The sequence below is a fragment of the Protopterus annectens genome, chromosome 11.part0 (assembly GCF_019279795.1).
Source record: "Protopterus annectens isolate FY-2018-M chromosome 11.part0, PAN1.0, whole genome shotgun sequence".
Lineage (NCBI taxonomy): Eukaryota > Metazoa > Chordata > Ceratodontiformes > Protopteridae > Protopterus > Protopterus annectens.
This window is the reverse complement of record NC_056745.1, coordinates 77,824,643-77,847,640: the sequence shown is the minus strand read 5'-3', so window position 1 is coordinate 77,847,640 and position 22,998 is coordinate 77,824,643.

The following is a 22,998-nucleotide window of genomic DNA, read 5'->3' as shown; positions in this document are numbered from 1 at the left end:
AAGGAAGTGTCAAGAGTCTTTCAAAATGTGCCTTTTTTTGTTAAAAAAGTGTTTTAATTTTAAGTCCACATATTTTGCAAGGGCCTCAGTCTTCAATCCTGCTGAAGCCACTATAGGTCTAAGAGGGGGTCCTTCACAGATTTGTGGATCTTGGGGATCTCAAGTATAGCAGGGATCCTTGTGTTCTTGATGATAAACTACCCCATTATCTTAGCTCTCAGATTGAAATTGATAAAGATGTCTTCCAAAATCAAATCAATGCCATATGTTTATCTAATTTTGTGATGCCTCAGAGAACAATTCCCCATTGTTTAGGTATAGCAACATTTTTGAGGAATAAACAAGACAATCCATCAACAATCCCCCCCACCCCCCCACCCCCCCCCACACACACACACACACAAAATCTGGCTTCATAATACTTAAATTCCTGTTATTGGACAGGGAGAAAAGCAGTTCTCTTTCCACCACTGTAAGAATATAAAAGGTACGCTTCTTATCAGAGCACAATCATCTGATGATATTTCACAAAGATGTTTGAATAATAAAACAGGTGGTGCCAAGACTGGGTTGTATGTACTACTCCTGCTCACCTCCACAAAGAACAAAAAAAACAGAAGTTTTGGAAAAGCATAAAAAAGGAAATATGGACATAGGAAGGAAAAAGATATCCGATCAAATGCAGTGTTTATGCAAAGAAGAAAGCTTAAGTAATCAATGAGAAGGAGCTGCATAGACATTAGGACACCAAGATAAGGAAAAATAAGATCACAAAAGGGGATCATAAAAACAACGGCTATTAGCAAGGCAGAAATTAAACCAACAGAAACTGAAATGACAAACCATCTGTGAAGTAAAGGGTTGAATGTGGAAACTCCAACAGAGAGCCATGACATAATGGGTAAGTGGAGCCTCAGAGAAAGAAGCAGTGGGTAATGAGGGATTCATCAGAACATGATTTGCCACAAGGCAAGGTTTGGGTGTCTCCTGTAAGATAATCACATTAAAGTCCAGTTGAGGTTTCTCAGGAAGGAAAGTAAGAGGGAAGACTGGAAATTCTGATGCAGGTAGTATTGCTGTGTGATCGACTACTGGGTCCTCTTATGGAGGAGCAGCGGATGAAGCAGAATGCATTTGACAAGGATATGTCATAGGATGATGTTCTGGATTTTTCAGTAGAAGACTCACAGGAAAGAAACAGCAAAGAATATGCACTCAATCCAGAAGAAAGGGATCTAAGGACAGGCTTGCTTGATGTAATAGAGATGGATATATATATATATATTAATATATATATATATATATATATATATATATATATAAGACTCAGAATGTTGGTAAAACATGTGAACACAATAATCAGGACTATTAAGAGAAATTAATATGATGTAACAGGAATAAATAGGAAATACTATTGTGCAGCTAAACTAATAACATATGAACTGTTGCCAGAAAAATGTAGATTAACAAGGGTAAGAAAAACAAACTGAAAGCTACCATTTAAATACTGAATAGTGAAAATTATAAGGCAATTAAGACAAGAAGTTTCACTGTTGGAACAATACTGAAACAAGAACAGATCAGCAAGAATCATTGGAAAGACAGATCTGCTAAAATCAACTAACAACATCAAAAGAGATCAGAATTGATCATACACTACTTCTAACAATAAACTAGAACTATCAGTACAAGCAGTTAAAATATAGATGGAGTGCCAATAAATATCAAGCAGAAATACAAAATAAGCAATTCATTGATGAACTAAAAAGGTATTATAGGGAACTGAAATAAAACAAAAGGAATAGAAATACTACAAAAAGGAATAAATATGTACATTTTGGAGAAGTATTTATGTAGACCCTGTTGAACACAAAAAAAAAAAAGAAGCTGAATGGAGAGAAGAATTAAAAAGAAACAGTAAGGAGATGAAATGTAGATGATATGAAATGGAATGAAGTGACAAGACAAGCTGAGACAAAATTAAGAAAAGCCCCTAAATGAAGTAACCTGGACCTAGATATAACAACTTACATCTGGTTTAAGGTGTTAACATCTTTACATAAAGTTTCATCCTTAAGAAAGAGTTACTTATATGCACATCCTGAGCAGACACTGACTTGGTTAACAACAGGAAAAATGATACTCCTCCTTAATAACTTGAAAAGCATCTAACAACTATACACCAGTAACTTATCATCTGACAATAAACAAATTATATATTGGAATTGATGCAGACAGTCATTTAGTGAGAAAAAATCAATTATGGCAAAAGAATAAAGAGGTAATAAAATAAACTCATATGGAACAAAGAATAATTATTTGCTAAACAAAGACACGACAGAGTTGTAAAAAAGGGTATAATCTACATATGGTATGCATGGATTACATAAAAGCATTCAACATCATCCCATATTCATGGATAATGGAATTTTTTCAGATGAATAAGACACACCCTACACTGATTGGTTATATCGCAGTATGAAGTAGTGGCAAAAATTCAAAGGATGATATTACATGGTGATTATTTGTCGCCACTGCTGTTTTGTCTTGAACTTAACCAGTTAAGCTGTTTACTTACTGGGTTAGACTATGGTTATACTTTAACTCCTAGAAACCATCCTTTTCTAAAGACATTGTACCTATTTGTTGTGGTCTATTTAAAATTCTACAGTTCAACGGACAAGGATCTGATTAATAACAGATAAAGTCTTACCACAAAAATACAGAGCAGTAAGGGGAAGGAAGTGCAGAAATAAAATACCATCATGGAAGCATCAAACAGAGAAAACTTTAAAGCAATTAAGATAAGAAATGTCATTGTTAGAAGAATATAGAAGACAGAACAGATCAAGAAAAATACTTAGAAGGATAGACATGATAACAGAACAGACCAGGATCTATCATGCACTATCACAAATAATAAACTAAAGATATAAATATCAGTACAGGTGGAAAAACTTAGAAGATTTGCAGATAAATATAAAGGAAAAGTACAAAATAAGCAATTCGCTGATGACTCAAAAATGTTTTATAGAGAACTGGGAAATGAAGCAAAGGGAATAGAAATACCACCAAAAAAGAAGAAATAAGCACATTTGGGGCAAATATTTATGCAGATCCTATAAACTATAATAAAGAAGCCAAATGGATAAAAAAAAATAAAAGAAACAGCAAAAAGTTGAAATGTACAGGATATGAAATGAGATAAAGTAATGACCACAGAAATTGAAACAAAATTAAGATAAGCTCCTAAATGGAAAACCCACACCTAGATGCAATACCTAGCATCTAACTAAAACTATTAATATCTTTCACAGAGATTTAGCTTTGCTTAAGAACTACTTATATGACCATCCTGAACAGAGACTTATCTGGTTAGCAACAGGAAAAATTATACTCCTCATTAAGAATGAACCTGTAAGCTGTCCTAAAAATAATAGATAAATAACTTGCCTTCCAACAACGTACAAACTATATACTGGAACTGATGCAGTCAGAGTTTATAGCCATTAAGAAGAAAATTTGGTTATGGCAATAGAACAAAAGGGTAGAAAAAGAAAGTCATACGAAGCAGTGTATCATTTGTTGCTAAATAATGCCATAAATGGAGAAATTTAAAAAAGGGGGAAGAATCTAAGTATGGCATAGATAGACTGCAAAAAGGCATTTGACAGCATTGTGCATTCATGGAATAAGGAGTGATTAGAGATGTATAAGATACATCCCACATTGATCAGTTACATTACAGTGACCATAAAACAGTAGCAGACCATTTTGAAATTAAGCCATGACAAAGGGCAAATTATTATCCCAGTGATAAAAACTTCAAATGGGAATATTCCAGGATGATGCTTTGTCACTGTTGTTGCTTTGTCTTGCCCTTAAACCACTAAGCTGTTTAGTTAACATATTAGTTCTTGGTTACAATTTGACTCCAACAAAAAAAAATGCTTAAAGATTTCTCATCTACTTTTTATGGACGACTTAAAACTGTACAGTTCATTAGATGAGGAAATGAAACCACAATTGCAAAAGGTTAAAATTTCTCAGATGGTATAAGAATGATAGTGTACAAAGGCAATGTTTAAAGCAGGAAAGTTGTAGTACCAAGATATCAGTCTAGGACAGGAATGTGATATAAAGGAATTTGAGCAGAAAGGAGAGCATAAATATTTGGGAATTGATGAAGAACTGGCAATAAGACATGAACAAATGTGAATAAAACTCGGTAAGGAATATTTTATAGCGTCATAGGAGTTTACTTGGCTAATGACAACGAGGGATTTTTTAAGCCTAGCCATGCACCCCAAATCTCTGGCAAGTTCCTTGATAAGTGTAAGCAAGGACTTGGGAGATGAAACATTTACAGGCTGTTTGTGTCCATTAGAGACATAGGTGCCAAACCAGGGATGAATTTCCTGCTCGCTATCCAACTATGCAAGTTACACTTGAATTGGGTTAGGCAGGAACTCTGCTTCATATGGATGGGAGCCTGTTCCAGAGATGGGGAAGTCTCTGGGATACATACATATCTCTCCAGCAGGTCCTATTTATATCACAGGCAAGGTTTAAGTCTTTATAATGGGTAATTCTGGTTCTGTTTGTTTTGTGGATATGCAGGAGGTCCATCAGAGTGGGGTCTGATAATGCCCTGTATGCCAGGCATAGATCTACCCTCAACATCCTGTAGGAGACAGAATACAGGGATAGGGCCTTGAGGTGGTCTGCACAGGACATTTTACTTACACCCTGTATTTTTTTATGAGAAACCTCCGTGGACATTCCATTTGTTGGATATGCCTGGTTAAGTATACATTAAAAGGAGCATTGTACTCAATGATATGTCTGATGAATATTGAATACAGGGGAATGATAACTTCATTGGAACTAGATGCCATACCTTTGTTTATAAATTGTGCAACATAGAATGATTTCCTTACTACTGTAGATACACGATGGTCAAAGGCTAGATTACTAGCTATGTGTGCCCCTAAGTCCCTGACTACTGGGTCCACTCTAAGGGATGTGTTGTCAATATTATAATTACCAATGGCGGATGAGTTCCAGAAGGATACTATTATGCATTTCTTGGCATTTCATTCTAGTCCATGGCTCTGACACCAGTTGTTTGTCTGTGTCAGCCCTTTCTGGAGAACATTTGTGTCAGTGTGGGATTCAATGACAGCTCTTAATTTAAAATCATCTGCAAATTTAGACAGACAGAACCCAATAACCTTGACCTTGACTTCAGAGAAGTAAATCCCAAAAATTAGAAGTTCCAGGACCGACTCATAAGGGACTCCACTCATGAATGGACTCTTTGTAGAGGTGCACTTCCCAATTCTAACTTCTTGGGTCCTGTCTTTGAGCCAGTTGGCTATCCACCAGGTGATATAAGTGTTTGTACCTAACCTCTTGAGTTTGTCAAAAATTCCCAGGTGAGATATCTGTGTCAAATACCTTGACCAGGTCAAGGTAGGCAGTGGGAACCATTTTGCACTCATCTATTGCTTTGGTGACTTTCTCAAAGAAGTTCACTTGGTTGAGTTGGCATAACATGCTCTTGATGAAACCAAATTGGGTTTGGTCCAGTGTCTGGAGGTTTACTATATCATTATTGACCATTTCCATGGTAATTCTTTCCATGGCTTTCCATATGAGACTAGTGAGACTTATGGGTTTGTAGTTTCCAGGGTTTGTAGATGGCCCATCTTTGTGCAGAGGGATGACTGTCACTGTTCTTCATTTATGAGACACAAAGCCTGTTTGGAGGCTACAGTTAAAAAGCAATTCCAGAGGGCCTAATAGGTCATGTTCAATGCCATTTAAAAGCATCCTGAGACATTATCTGTGCCCATTGATTCAGTTTTCTTGGGCTTAAAGAGAGCATTAAGGACCTTCTCCCTAGTGATAGCAGGGGGAGGTATATTTGATGGTATTTCCTAAGGGAAGCTTGAGGTGGAGACAGAGGTAAAGTTGGAGCCAAATGTGTCAGCCAGTCAGATTGTTATATCTTCTGGCTCATTATAGGTGGCTCCATTTACAATGAGCTCTGCACACAATTGTGTATTGCCTTTGAAGCTGCAGACATAGCTAAATAATGTCTTGTGGTTGTCCTTGGCATGGGAGGCCAATTTTACCTCATATTTCCCTTTGTTAGACTTTAATTGTCCTCTAAGTTATTTGTTTATTTGCTTTTATCCTGCTGGGTTCTGCACCTCCTCATTTTTGCCAAGATTTCCTTTCTTCTGTTATACAGATGACTGATTTTGTGATTCCACCAGGGTGGCTTGTTTTTTGAGTAAGCTCTGTACTTCTTCCTAGTGGGGCACAGTTGCCTATTTGCAGCTATTAACATACTTTTATAGGGTTCCTGTGAACAGTTGTGCATAGGCAGCAGTGTTCTCATGCTTTATGGGGGCTTGACATTTTGCCAGGTTAACATTTTTTAGCTGGAAGTTGGTCTTAGAGTAGTTCCTGAATATTCCAGGGTAAGCTGGGGGTCCAGGTTTGATTTTTACTTCAAAGGAGACCATTTTGTAGTCCGACCTTACCAGGGGAGAGATTACATTAGGGCAGTGGTCTCCAACCTTTTTTTGCACCAAGGACAGGTTTCACATAAGACAATTTTCCACAGACCAGCCACTGTGTGTGTATAGTAAAACATTATAAAATGCATACTATTTATTTATTCATTTATTTATTTCAAATGTGTTTACCAGGGAGGTCCAACTGGACTAGCAGTTCATTTTCAGCTGAGACCAGAGGAGAAAAGCTCAAAAGTACAATAAAAAGGCAACCGGCAATAACTACCAAAAAAAAAAAAAGGGTACATTTTGCTTAACAGCATAGCATTGATGTACTATGGTCGATGGCAGGTACTTAACCTAATGGCAACCTTAGTGACTTTCTAAGTTTATAAGAGAGATACTTAAAATCTGTCCCTATTATCTGTGACTCTGTCCAGAGTTATTGTGTGAGAGATTGAGTGATATGGTGAAGAGGTACATAAACCTAATGGTAACCTTACTGACTTTCTAAGTTTATAAGAGCAATATTTATACCTCTCAAGTGTACCTCATTATGAGGAACATTCCTCATTTTAGGTCAAAAAAAGCCCATGTTCCTCAAAGTTCAACAGGGAAAGGGTATATTACTCATTTAGTGTTATGAATTTTTTTAGCAGATATCCATAGTAAATAGTACTGAATTATATTTATTCATCAAAATAACTTTTATTAAGTATAAAGTAGCACATTTTAAACATCTGTGAGCTTCCTGGTTGAACTTGTTAATAAGCTGTTAGTAGGTGTTTAACATTTTGCTCATTTGTTCCACATTATGAGAGGTAATGTTCCTCATTTTGGAGATGAAAGGTTGAGCACTATGGCAATATTTAAAATCTGTCCCTATTATTTGCCAGATTTATTTTGCGAGAAGCTGAGTGGTATGGTCAAAAGGTACTTAACCTAATGGTAACCTTATTGACTTTTTAAGTTTATAAGAGCATTATTTAAAATCTGTCCCTATTATCTGTGGCTCTGTTCAGATTTACTGTGTGAGAGGTTGAGTGGTATGGTTAACAGGTAAGCAAACCTCATTGCTGCTGCTGCTACTGCCAGGAATCATTCTCACTCTTCACTCTCTCTCTCTCACACACACACACACACACACACACACACACACACACACACACACACACACACGCATTGCCACGCACACATGCACACACACCATACACACACATCACACCACACACACACACACACACACACACACACACGCATGCACGCAAACACACCGCACACACAACACACACACCACACACACACACACACATCACACACACACACACACACACACACACACGCACACACACACACACACAACACACACACACACACACACACACACACACACACACACACACACACACACACACACACACACACACACACACACACACACACACACACGCACACACATGCACACACACACACACACACACACACACACATACACACACAAGGTCTCTTCTGCTTTCAGGGATGGATTCAATCACAAACACAGACAGACACATAAACAAATTCACATACATACATACATGCACTCACTCATTTTTTTGTTTCACTCCATGCCTGGCAGCCCAATACCAAATGATCTGCAGCCCAGTGGTTGGGGAGCCCTGCACTAGGGGATGTGCAGTACTCTCCCATACTAGTGAGGACGTGATCCAGTATGGTTACACCCCCGGTTGGTGTATTGACAATCTGGTTCAAAAAGTTTGTATTCAAAAATCTAGGAATCTCTTTGCCTGCATGTTTGGTGTCATACAGGATTCCCAATTAATAGTAGGGTAATTAAAGTTACCCATGAATATGGTATTGGGTTGGATGGTGAGTGTGTCCAATAAGTTTGAATACATGGTATGGGTTTCTAGAGTTATGGAGGAGGACCTATAGCTTGAAAGGAAGTGGAATTGGCTTTTGCCTATGGTGATTTGAACATGGAGCAGCTCAGGTGCATTGTCCTGTTTAACCAGTCTTGAGTTATATTTATTTTTGATGTAAATCGAGACACCTCCACCTTTAGTCCCTGTCTGTGTAGTAGCTGGTCTAAGTGATGGAAAGCATTATAACCTTGCACTGTTGGTGTGCACACCACGGCTTTAAACTATCTCTTAGTGACTGCACAGATGTGAGCATTCTCTAGGATGAAGAGATCTTCTGGGGAGTGAAGTTTTTGTTTAGACTTTTAGCATTGAGCAGTAATACCTATAAATTTTTTGGTTTTGATTTGCTATGTCGGAAGTACTTTCAGTTTGGTATTGTCTAAAGAAGGGACTATGGGGGAAGACAATGTTTTAGCTAATATTCGAAAGCCTAGAGGGGAGAGGTACATTCAATCCCTGGCAAAGCAGTGTGGTCTGTTGACAATCTCCTTCCAAGCTGACAAATATTGCACCCCCTTAGAATGACATCAGAAACTAAACCGATTATTAAAGTCAACCATCTTTTGTTAGTATTGTGGTATCATCCTTGAAGAAGGTAAAATGCTGCTCAATGATATGCTCATACCAGCTTGAGACACATATTCTGAGAGCTCCATGATGTCTCTCTTCATATAGCCTAGGGGGCGTAAGTCATAGGTCATTTACACCCACGTGGACTATGACTGAGTCATACCGGTACTTGTGGTCCAGTGACCTGAGTGCCTGCATGATGCGGTGGATCCTAGCCCCTGATAAGCAACTGATCGTGACTTTTTCCTTACTCAGCCTGGTGAGAGGGACATTAGTGTTTCTCATGATGGAGTTTCCAATGAACAAAATGTTGGATTATGTGGTGGCTTGCCTTATGGGCTTAGGAGAAGAGGCTCCTTGAGATGCGGCTATGTGTTGATGTGGGTATTGTTTGGAAAGAGTATATTTGGGGTTGCTGAGGGTATTTGTTATGTCTACTTCATCTAGGATGTCTTTGTGGTTTAGGAAGGTTACATTGAAGTGCCTCAGCATATGTGGGTTGATATGTCTTCTTTGAATTGTGTGTGATGGGTGCAGCATGTGTACTACTAACATCCTTATTGACACTAAGAATACTTTTATGTGAGAGCTTTGCCTCCAGTCACATTGTATAAATACATCTCTAACATACCATATCAGTTTGAGAATTAACTGGTTGGCAGTATACGAGGCAATTTCTAGATTGCCTCAGGATGCCCACATCCACCAAGCTGGTAATGGAGATAGTGGGAACATTCACATCCTTGGCAACAGAGCCTTTTTTATTGATTAGAGAATATGAAGCAATGTCAGGAGTATCTGGTTTGCAACTCTGGTGACAGTGATTGTTACTGCAAACTAGTTGTTCTGTGTGCAATTAGGTATTGGTGAAGTTTCAACCATGTTTTTACAAGAATAATATCACTCAAAGCATCTGTGTCTGTACAGGGTATGGCCAATCACTTGGGGGGAAACTAATTAGTAGACGCTGATGATTTATGGATGAAGTATTTAAGCAGACATTCTGAAGTTAGAAAGAAGGCAAGCAGTACTTACTAAAAACAAAGAATTAGCTTGTCAATAATGATGAAAAGAGGGGAGTCACGTGAATGGTTACTGCCTGGTTGCTACTAGTGCTGGTCTCAACACAGCTTCACTCTGTGGAGATACAGTGCTCTTTTGCTTCTTCTCTCACTAGAAGCAAAACTTTTGCACTGATCCCAAGATGAGAAGCAGGCCTCAGCCTGTTTGGTTATCCACAGTCTTATCCCAGATGATGCAAGAGTCTGTAGGTTTGTTGTAGCCTTTTTCTAGCAGTTGCCTTGAATAGCAACCACACCAGTCATAAACATCAAGCACAGGCACTCACTGCCAAACCAGAAACAGTCATGAATCAATGAAGGCTGCTCCTTCTCTCACCAGGAGCAAATATATGAACAGATTCCAAGCTGGCACCTATGAAGCAGTTATTAAGCTTTCTGGTGATCAGCATTCTTCAAGAAATAATGCCCCTGTGCCCCTTCTTTCACCAGCAGCAAGACAGAAGCACTAATCTCAAGATGACTACTGACAGGCATAATGTAGGCTCTCCAATAATTAATGACCTTGGAGTAGTTGTTGCAGATTTTAAAGGTAAGATAGAAAAATTGATTAATATCCCAAGAGCCATAGTGTACAGTAAGCAGTTAGATATCAAGGATGGGGTAACTAAGCTTTAGCTATCTAAGTGAAGAGCCACTAATTTTAAAATAGCAATATACATTAGAAGGGGTTGAGCACTTCTTATTCTGGTTCTATGGAACACAGTGTGATGGCCCATAAATTTAAAGAGTTGAAGGAGAGTGTTTTCACAAAATGATAGTTTTGTGCTTACTTACAACAGCCAGAGAAAGGGGAGAGGGAAGGAGATATGTGGTCAAATTAACATAAGGGGTAGGCAACTAGAAAGACAGTTCCGTTTAAAAACATAACAGTACCAGGGTGTGGGGGGGACTTAATTTCTGTGTGACTCACAAGACACACAGGTGTAGTCTCTTTCCTAGGTTAAATATGCAATTAAAAGCAGAATACAAGTAAAACACAGTGTAAAGAAAATAAATCACAATATACCAAATGAAGGAAAGCAATAACATAATACAAAATATAAGAAAGCAAAATCAAAATAACTTTTCCCTCAAAGCAAGTTGTGGCAGAGTCTGGGTGAGTTTTTCCGGTATAGCCTTTAAATGTTTCATTTTACCACTTAAATAGAAAGTTTATTTCCTAGCTCCATCATCAGTTCGCAGATAATTAACCTTAATTGACCTGTTCTAATTTCCACATGACTCACAAGAGACACAGCTGTGATATCTTTCCTAGTTTAAATATGCAATTAAAAGCAGAATACAAGTAAAACACAATGTAAAGAAAACATGTTACAATATACAAAATAGAAGAACGCAATAAAGTAATACAAAATCCAAGAAAGCAAAAGCAAACTAACCTTTCCCTCAAAACAAGTTATAGCAGAGTCTGGGTGAGATAAACTAAGACTGAAAACAGCCTTGGCATCAATTTGATCTTTATGTTTTAATTTACAGACTTGTTGTGCTTGACTGTCTCCAAAAGCTATTGGATCAGATGGAGAGAAAAACAAGCAAACAGTTTTATCCTTATCAAATGATATATAAAAATCAGTGTAGACCAAGAGGATGTATTCCATGTTTGAAGGAGGTATTAGCCTCCATGAAATTAATTGCATGTATAGATCTTCAGCTGTGGGCCTGCGTCCATATCTGCTGACCTCATTAGATCCTAACATAGTGAAAGCTGCAAGACATGAGGAGAAGAAGTCTAAGATGACCTCTCTGCTTAGTTTGTCCAAAGCATTTGGGTGACAAGCAGGAATGGAATTCAAACCAGAAGAAGTCAAAATCAGACAGCAACTGAATGTGCCAAAAAAGAAATTAAAGACTATGAAAAGGATCGGAATATATAAAAGCCATAAATATAGTAATAAGTATAGAGATCTCTTGGAATTCATAGAAACCATGTTGATCAGGATTTGACACAAGAATGGTTAAGGAGAGGTGATTTGAAATCAAAGGGTGAAGTGTTAATAATGGCAGCCCAGGATAGTGTTCTACATGTATGTTGGTTTACAAAAGTCCATCGCATATGTAGGAGAAAAAGACAAATCTAGGTTCTGCAAAAAAGAATTTGAAACCATAACACACCTTGTTGCTTGGTGTGATACACTCATGACAGAGGACCTGTACACCGAAAGGCACAATAATGTGGAAAAATTGTTGCATTGGAGATTGTGCAAAGACTACAATTTAGAAGTAGCTGCGAGGATCTGAAAACATAAACCACAAAGCATCATAGAGAATACTGAAGTGGACATCACACTGGATCACCCATTATCAACAATTCAAAAAACAGATGCGAGAACAATAGTGTGAGTAGTGCACGAAAAAAAGAAACGAGCATCGTTCCTTGGCACTGCTACACATAGTAAATACAACATCTCACTTACAGAGAGACACAGTCATAAAATACCAAGATTTGCATCCAGAAACATGACCAATGTGGAAGAAAGGTACCCAGGCAGTTACAATAGTAGCAGCAATGGGGCTAATAAAAAATAATCTACAGTCATATTTAAATATGCTAGTGATACATGTAACTCTGTATGAATTGCAGAAGGACTCAGTCATGGGCACATCGCGGGTGTTGCAAAGAGCACTTTTAATTGACATCAGAGATTGCAATAATAATAATTTCATGAACTTTAATTATACCCTGACTTAGGAATGTGGTCTATTCTCATCATGGCACTAGAAAACTAAAAGATTTGAAGAAATTAAACTGAAAGAATACTTTATTCTATTTTACATTGCATGTCCTACAATATGAAAGGCACAAAGTTATAAAATACCAAGGATTCCTAGAGGAAACTAAAGCACTGTGGGATAAAGACATCCTGACAATTCCAATAATAAAAGGAGTAACACACATCTATTAAAAAAGAATTTTCCAGTGTAGTGACATATGCAACTAATATGTATAACTCTGTATGGAGGGAATTCTGAGAAGATTGTAACTGGTGAGAAGAGTGCTCTGGGTTAATATCAAAAGCTGACGCAGTACACATTTCTTCAACTCTTATTGTACCCTGACAAAGGAATGGGGCTCATTCCTGTCACGGTGTTAGAAATCAAAAGTATTTGAAGGAATTAAAAAAAGAGAATATCTTAGATACAGGTTCCTAAAGCAACACAGAATGACTAAAAGTTCTATCTCAATACTCCGTCTCTTACACACTGCAATTTCTGCCTGGATCATATGGCAACAAAAAAAAATCTTTCCTGCCTGAACTATTGTGCATCCCTAAAACTGGTAGCACCACAAATAACCAATTTAGATGCTTAAATCTGCATTATAATATAAGCAGAATATGTTGAGAGGATCAATATCTTTCCCAGACAAGTTTGTACCTATGAAACCAGTGGGTTCCTATTATGAGAGCCAAGATTCCTTTAGGCGAATACGAAGACATTGACCCATGTTGCGTGAAGCACATAAACCAAGAAAGTTAAAAACCGCAAAGTTCGAAATGTCGATTTGTTTTGGTTGGCCCATCTGCGGTATAGCTCCGTAAGGTAAGTGTGCGATAGATAGGAATTTAGTGTTAGGATTTGGGTTAAGGTAAGTGCATAGATAGGTAATATATGTAAGAGTTAGTGTAGTGTTAGAAGTAGGTGTTTTTTAAATGTATGCATGTGTTTTATTTATTTTGTTTGGGTGTATGTGTGTAGGGGAAGTGTGGGGTAGTTATGGACCTTAGGGTTAGGGAGGGGTTAAGGATAGTGCATAGTTACTTGTTTATGTGGGGTTTAGTATAGTGTTGGATGTAGGGTTTTTTTAAGCGTATGTATGTGTTTTATTTATTTTGTTTGGGTGTATGCATGTAGGGGAAGTGTGCAGTAGTTACGGACCTTAGGGTTAGCGAGGGGTTAAAGATAGTGCATAGTTAGTTGTGTATGTGGGGTTTAGTATAGTGTTGGAGGTAGGGTTTTTTTAAATTTATGTATGTGCTTTATTTATTTTGTTTGGGTGCATGTGTGTAGGGGAAGTGTGCGGTAGTTACAGACCTTAGGGTTAGGGAGGGGTTAAGGATAGTGCATAGTTAGGTAGGTAGAATGTAGTGGGTGGTGGGGATGGCTGACTATTGCAGGTCGATATTTTTTTTTCGCGATTTAGTGTGTTTGGGATTGTCGCGGTTTGTGGTAAGGGAGTCGACGTTTAGGTATTCGCGCTTAGGGATTTTTGCTTTCGTAATATAGACCCGGAATCAGCTTCCTCTGCATATCAAACAGACCAGCTCTTTAACTCTGTTCAAGATTAATTTTGATGAATGGATGGGGATCTGTAAATTCACCCCTAGTGTGGCCCTGTGGGACTCCAGATTTGATAGCTAGGAAGGAGGAGCAGGAAGTGTGCCATTTGACTGATTACAATTGTTTTGTCATGCTCTGACTGGCACCCAAACGTAGCAGTACCTATACTTGGAAACGCACACATACTTAACACCCCAGAGTGACTGATGTGTATGCTGCTGCTATATAACTAATGCTTTTCTAAAGCTGCTATACTTAAACAAAGAAAGCAAAGTAATATATACGCCTGAACCTGGAAAGGGTTTCCATCCTACTCCTTCAGTACAGAAGTTGATCCTTCGATATAGTTTTCAGAGTTGCAGAGAAATATATAATATTCTGAAACATGCTTACCGCCTTCTCTGTAGTTCTATATTACAAGATCGAAGCTTTACTTAATCGAATAAGTAAAGCTCAAATTTGTAGTATCAAAACTGTAAATTGTCGAACGGACAATTTAACCCAGGGAAACACTTCCCTTGGCTATGTGGAATATGCCTATTTCTCCAATTTGGAGTGATCTCGGAGTTGCTATATTTAGGTAGGGAGGGTGTGGGGGCACAGCCCTCCACATTGGGAGGTGTGGGGGGACAAAGCACCCCACTTGATTTCAGATGTAAAGTTTTTTTTTTTTTTTTGATTCGGCCAAGGGAAGTGAAATGGCCATTCGACAATTTTAGCTTTCGATATTACAAGATCAAGCTTTAGTTATTCAATTAACTAAAGTTTCGATGTTGCAATATAGACGCTTCTCTGCATTAATCAGGAAACCAATTATATCGATAGACTGGACGGATAAGTTACAGTACCATCAAGTGCCTTTATGCTGACCTCTTCTACACACTGGTTCAGAAGTTCATGATGGCACCCCTACAAGTGACCATAGTGGTGTAGACAACACTGCACTGCTCACTAGAATGAGGTACAACAAGCACATACTTTACATTGGTAACCATCATAGGTGTCCCAGAGTAGGACTTCACAGTGGTTCCTATGCAACAAACCCAGGATTATTTTGGATACCTGGATGCATAACATCTGTAACCTCTCACACACAGTGCTATCAGTAGCCATAGCCATCAACAGACCTCAGTCCGGAGACTTACGGCTGGCTTTTTATTGTTATGTCCATTGTCTTTTTTGTCATGTGTCATGTAGCATAGCGCATCTTAGTTGTATGGCCTGTGGTCTGCTGCTCTAATGTTGGTGTGCCAGGGTGGCACAAAATGTATGCAGTACTGATCTATCTTTGAGATCAGATGTGCCTTGTATGACCTCTGTCAATTGAATATATAAAATACATTTCATGAAATTTCTGATGGAGTCATAGATCTGCCTGGGCATGCTCAGTGCGCTCTGTAGGTGCTCATATGGGTGTACAGGACTCAAAGAACATCTTAGCATGACTATGTCCAGAGGTGCCACACATACAAATAGCATTTCACAAACATTCACGAGTTGGGTAAAAACTTAAAAAAGTTAATTAACTTAATATACGTTTCAAACTCAAAGCCTCAGATTCATGCACAATAAACACTGCCTGCAGTTAAGACCCTCATCTAGCTAAGGAAGATTTCTGACAGCAGCACCTTACACTTTATCATCACAGATGCACAAGTCTTGGTAAACAGAATATAAAGATGTGGTTCGTGAAGTAAGCCTGACCTTTTTCTAACTTTTCAGATAGCTGCTCTGCCTTCAGTAAGTAGTATCAGTGCAATGTATGAAAGCAGTGGTGCCATTTGTAAGCCACAACAGAATTAGAAAGAGCACTCAGATCAGGTGCAGCAATCAAAGGGGAGGTTACCTTGAGACCAACAGCTTGAACTAAAGAATTAATTCATCAATAAAATTACAAAGCATAGATATCAGATGTCATGTTTACCGCTATTATAAAACTTGGTAAAAGATTATGCAGGTGTGAAGTCTGTGTATATCTGCTGTTGTTCCATGAGCCTGTATCCATATTTTTTCTTTTTTGGTGAAGATCACAGCAGAGGTAGTACTTAATTATATTTCAGGTCATGCATTTTTCTCACATGCATGTTGTAATGAGATTGTATGAGGAAATATTTTTAGGGAGATTTGATACTGCAGCCCTAAGTATCACAATTGCACACACTCTAAGCATAAGTGGAGATGATTGCTTTGGTATTTTGTAAGGTAGCATGACTGCGTATTGCTAGCTGCCTTGCAGTTTGTAATATAATACCCACATAAACTGCACAATGTCACCAGTCTGGGCAGATACACCTGTAGGACAGGAAACACAAAATATGTCTGCATGTCTACCTAGCTGAACATGCAGCTGAAACAATCAACCTTCCCTCTCTGGTTAAGGAAGCCATTCTCAGACCCCTTTTGTAAGTCCATGAATTTTTGTTTTAAAGTTTTAACTTACGACATCGTTTAACTTCTAGCATTTTTCTATCATTTACTTTTGTTACTCTTGCCTCTTAAATCACAGTTGAAGCATCCTGTTATTATAATATTTATATTTATCACTATATACTCTAAAATGTGATGAAATTTTATTTTATTTATTTTATTTTACATTTGTTGACCGGGCTAGTCTAGCTGGATCAAAGTCCATTTTCAGTAGAGGCCCGGGGAGAAAAGCTCCACAGATAAAAGCAAGGTAAATTATAAACAAGTACAATACACTTATGAGACTGGCAATGAGCAAAATACAATGATATTAGTCCAGGTATGGTTGTACAAATCTAAGAAAAAGCAAGTAATAGTTCCCTTTTCTTTTCAGTTAGTACAGGCATATGATGTTATAATTCTGTATATTTGTTCTTTCCATTTTAAATATTCAATTTTTAATCTAATTTTTGCTAAAGTTACATCTAATATCTTTACTGTATTTTTTACAGAATATGGCTATTCCAGAACATTTTAACTTGAAATTGATTGGCTAGGAAGTGATATCATTTTTTAACTTGAAATTGATTGGAAAAATATTTTTTCAAATGTCTTTATATTCCATGGTTTGTACTTTGTAATCTTGTTTCCAAAGAAGTTCTATTAAAAGCAGAACGAAAGCGCAAATTTCAGATGTGATACCTGGTTTTTGCTCCCACAATTACAGATATTTGTTTTTTATTGCCAAATATCTCTCATTTCCCATATTGCAGATTATCTTTCCTCCCCATAGTTTATCTGTAATCTTCATTTGTTAAAAATCTTGTCTTCTAATTTAATTACATCTATATCACATGTATTACATCACTCCAAACCCCCTATTCTTCCTACTATATTTTTCATACTATTCACATTTACATTAATTACTCTGAAATTTTTATTTTTCCTTAGATTTATAGTTTCACTAGCTCATGGCTAATTACTAGGCTAGTTTTCTTAATAGGACATTCTAAGCATAGTCAATGTCCATCCCAAAAGTGAGAATAAAACATTATTCCTTGTCTTTGTGCCTCCAGATATTATCATTGTATATTCTTCTTCATTAATTTCCTTTCTTTTTGTACTTATTTCTTTGAATTTTCTTTTTCTGTCTTTTACCCGTTTATCAATAAAAGAGAAATTACTTCCAGCCTGTTCTAGATCAACTGGTCTCCAGTTAAGCTCTTCTTCTTAATGCAGCAATAGATACATTAATACAATATTTCTAAATATCCTAGCAAAGCAAGTGTAATTAAGAACCAAAAGAGTTAAAACAAACCAGCTGCTTGGTTATCTAAAAAACAAAGCAACTAAGGCAACTTTGAGACAAATCCTGGAAGTCATGGCTGCAAAAGCAAGTGTCAAACATCCCTGCAGCAGTATATGCAGTTAAAGAACCATAGCAAACAACGCATAAGTCAGGACTAAAAAAGCTTATTATAGCAGCACCCAAAATTCGCAATCAAACAATCCAAAAAAAACTTTTGAAAACCCATAATAGCTTGCTCAAGTCCTGGAAAATCAGCCTGACCCACCCAATCTACAACAAATATGAGAACTCCCAAAGCATTCCTTCATGGTTTAACTCTCATGTTATAAACACAGTAACCTCCCTCCTACAAAACGAAACTATTACAAATTCAGTCATGCCACCGCAAGCATTAAAGACAGAGCACACCTTCACATTCATGTCTTCAATTAAAAAAACACCTATATGCCCTTAAGACAACAATTGTTGCTCTTGACCAACTTCCATCTGAGTACTTCAAACACACTGCAGACAGCTTTGCATATCCTGTCTCAACTGGAATAAACTGCTCTATTCAAGAAAAATATGCTCACAACTTATGGAAGAAATTCTTATATAATACCCCATCCATAAAAGCAACACACTAACCGAGTTCACAAACTATAAATCAATCACCCTTCTTTCACCCTTACCTAAAATCTTGGAAAGATGTATTTACTCTCAACGTACTACATGTATTGCTTCTCATAACCTCCTCTCTCCCTCACAGCATAGTTTCAGGCCCAATTATAGAACAACTATTGCACTTCTAATGTTTACAGATACATTAAATCACAATGTAAATTCAGGTCTTCTAACCTCAGCCTTATGTATGGATCTTTCCAAGACATTCAGCATAGACAATGATCAAATTCTCCCACCAAAACTCTCTTCTTATGGGTTATCAACCTCCTCACTTAACTGGGTTCTTTGTTACCTCACTAAACACGGCCTGCAACTTTAATAGGACATGCTGGAGGGACAGATTTGTCTGCCAGTGATTGCTGTGTCTTTGGAATAGGCTGCCAACTCATGTGAAGCAGAGCAACTCTATGACACTATTCAAAAGAAACCTAGATGAGGCATCATAAATCCTTACCAGAGATAGTGCCCATGACTCTCCTGGACATGGGCAGTCATTACTAAATACAATCCTTGGCATTGACTAGAGTATCTATGGTATTACAAAAGAAAAAATATTCACCTGGACATTGCAGCCAATGATGTAGAATTGTAAATATCCAGAAAAAAACGTTGGTAGCACACAGCAGGTACATTAGCAAAAGTACGTTTAATATAATAGAACACAGAGAAAGTAAGCGCTAGGCTTGAAATAACCTCTGAGTCGATAGTAACCCCCTATGACCCTATGACTATGTCCAAGTAGTGAAATATCAAGATGATGTCTCCTATGTCTTTCCTGCATCCACTGGAGACGCACAAGGCTCCATCTTAGGACCACTACTCTTTATTTATCAATGACTTAAACACAGCAGTCAATGAGGCCATCATTGTACAATACGTTGATGACTCCACTCTAACATGTGCTGCTAAGACACTACCCATGCTCCAGACATTCACCCAGAAATCCTTCTCTTCCAGAGAAGCTTGGCTCAACAACTTACATATCCTCTTGAAGCAGAAAAAAAAGCTAAGCAATTACTACTGTTCACCACCAACTCTCTCTCTCCTCCCAAAAAACTACCTTTAATATACTGTCATCTAAAAAGACAAATATAGAACTCCTATCATATGTCAAACTACTAGGTGTGATTATAGACCTCTACCTGAAAATTAATCTCCACCCTCAGGAAGCCATAAATAAGCAAAACACTAGCTTACTGACTGCTAGACAAACCACAGCCACTTCTTTTCTACTCCCCACCCTATTATGTGCCTCTCTTATTCTAACCAATATCAGCTCCTCTCTATCAGCCAAACTAAAACAATGCTACAATAAAGTAGCCAAATTCACAACTCATCAACAATATAGATCACATCACAACATCTCCTTAAATCACTTAAGCTGTCTATTGTACTCACAATTAATAACAACCTACAAACAGCTGCACAGCCCTGAAAAATTCCTATTTCTTCACTCCATCATTCTACCTAACACAGTACTAAGAGTCTTCTACACCACACCTACAAATCATTACTCTCCATAACTAAACCTAACAAAAGTGTAGCATTCTCTCTGAATTTATACTGCATTGCTAAGAGCTGGAATACCATCCCACTCCACTTAAGAATAGTCAGCAGCCTGAAAAATGTTAAATGCCACATGACGCAACAGCAGATAGATAAACAGTTCTGTACCTGCACTACCCCTGGTTAAACTAGCAATAATATAGCTACGCAAATGTGTGCCGGAACTCTCTACTGCACAGAACTGAACATACTGTTATCACAGCTGTACCTCTTCTGTCCTCTCATTTCTTTTATCTGCTTTATCTTTTCTTTTAGACAGAAATTGATACCGTCCTTCCTAAGATTTAATGAGCGCTATCATCTAAATTAATAGAGACATCTTCAGGTAAAAATAAAGCACTGTTATAACATCCTTTAAATAATTAAATCTAAATTGCCAAGTGACTGTTTGCACCAATTAAATATAGCATTAGTTAATCCGAACATGAAGAAAATAAATAAATAATCTAAGTTCTATGCTAATTTGGTCCTTTGTTGCCATCCAATGTCTTAAATAGGAAAAGGAAATAAATGAACTCTAAGTTATTATTACAGAATCACTATTTTATAAATGAATGATGAAACAGGAAAATGGTAAAATAAATATTAGATGTAATAAAACTTTGGCCAAACAAAAATTACAAAAATTAATGTAAACATTTTAATTTTAGAATGCTAGCTGAATGCTTGTTTAGGCCACAAAGTCTATCAGCCTGTTGTTTGAGTTGCCACTGGAATTCTCTTTTTTTCTAATAAGCTGTTGAGCCCTGCACTTGTGATATTCACAATTGCCTGGTCTATTATATCAAATGCAAATTTTGCAAAATTTGGATAAAAGGTGCTGTGTTTGTACAATGTATATTTTTGCTCATATTCTGTATAGCATAACTATATTCCTGCTGGTCTTCCCCACATTGAAACTGCCATAGGCTGAACACCTGTACATAATGCCAGTTGTGTTACAAAGAGTGACCAGAGGCATCTATAGCTGTAAAAGATGGGTCTAGAACTATTCATTGAAAGCACATTTCACTGAAACTCAAATGACTGTGCACAAATCACTGAAAGCACAATTCACTGAAAACTCAATTCACTGAAACACATTTCACTGAAAGTTATATATGGCCTTTTTCCCACTGTAGTATAACCCTGGAATTAGTATATATAGTAAAGGGAGTGTGGGGTGTAACCCCTCACATAGTTTGGATATATATTAAGTTTAGAAAAGAGTAATTTATTGAAATTGCAAGTATCCATGTGTATAGTTCAAAATATTTGCCACACCCCCAATATGGGGGGTGGTGCCCCCGACACCACCCCTTACTGCATATTCTAACTTCAGGGTTGCACTACAATGGGGAAAAGGCCATATATAACTTTCAGTGAAATGTGTTTCAGTGAATTGTGTTTTCAGTGAATTGTGCACAGTCAACAATACCACAGATAAACTAATAGCGAAAGCATATTTAAACATTTCTTGAGTTCTACTTCTTTAAAGGTATCACTTGTTTCCAGTATGGACTTAAAACATACATTCCTGTTAAGCTTAATTCTGTAACCAGATTGCTTTTTAACCCCTTTCTAAAATGCTTATGAACTCCATTTATTTCACATACATCTCTGCATCTGGGTTTAACCTAGAGGCTCTAATATATATTTTTTAATATTCCTCTTCATGCAATTAGGAAACCAACTAGTATTATGCAACAAGTTATTAACATCCATCCATCTATCCACGTCCCGTTTTTCCCATTTTTGCACATAGGTGTTATATTTTCTAAAAATCTTTGAGAAAAAAAAATATCTAGCAAATTTAAGGCAATCTGCACATCAAAAAATTGCATACTCATGGAAATTGTCCTCCAGTAAAAGACACAAATGGTATTATCTGTCTCAGTACTGAACTTTTCAAAATAATATTCACTGCTTACCATATAAAAATAAATAATCAATAAAGTCCTCAGAAATGTTCATATTTCTAAACAATTACATCTTATTAAAAATTATTGTTCTGGTTATGATAAAACCATATTGGCAAATGAAAGTAACACAGACAGCCCCTAGCCATTCCATTAATTTGTTTAAAGTACCTGTCACTAAAAATAAAGCAATCGTTGTCACAAAAACTGTGTGTCAGGGGTTGCTAATCTAATAGTACTTTCCACCAAATTAATATTGAGAATAACATTAAAAATCCCAAGAATCCTGAGCAAACAAAATTATATTTTAACTCACTTATTTAATAATTTACTTAAGTTTGTAATCAATTGGCTTGGCTAAAGGTTCGGTCTTTGAAGTATCCATTGCAATAATCAGGCAATACGGTGGATTTGATATAGTGCTATGCATTTTACGCACACCAAAAAATTCCTTGACATGAAAAGGGTAAATTTAAAAATTGTATTCATCCAAATTAATGGCATTTTTCCATCATCAATTTTAAAAGTTCATAGTTCAATATTTTAAATGCCCTAATAATATTCGGGTTCAAAACTCCTTTATAACGTCTGGTAATAAGTAACATAATCTACTTTTGTAATACTTCACATTCATGACAACAATGTATCAATATTCATATCAATATTTGCAAATCTAGCATTGCTTATTTCCCTCAATTTCCTTAAAGCTGTTTTTTCATTAAAATTCATATTAAGATATGGATTTTTAGGAAGTGGTTGTAATAATGCTTTTAT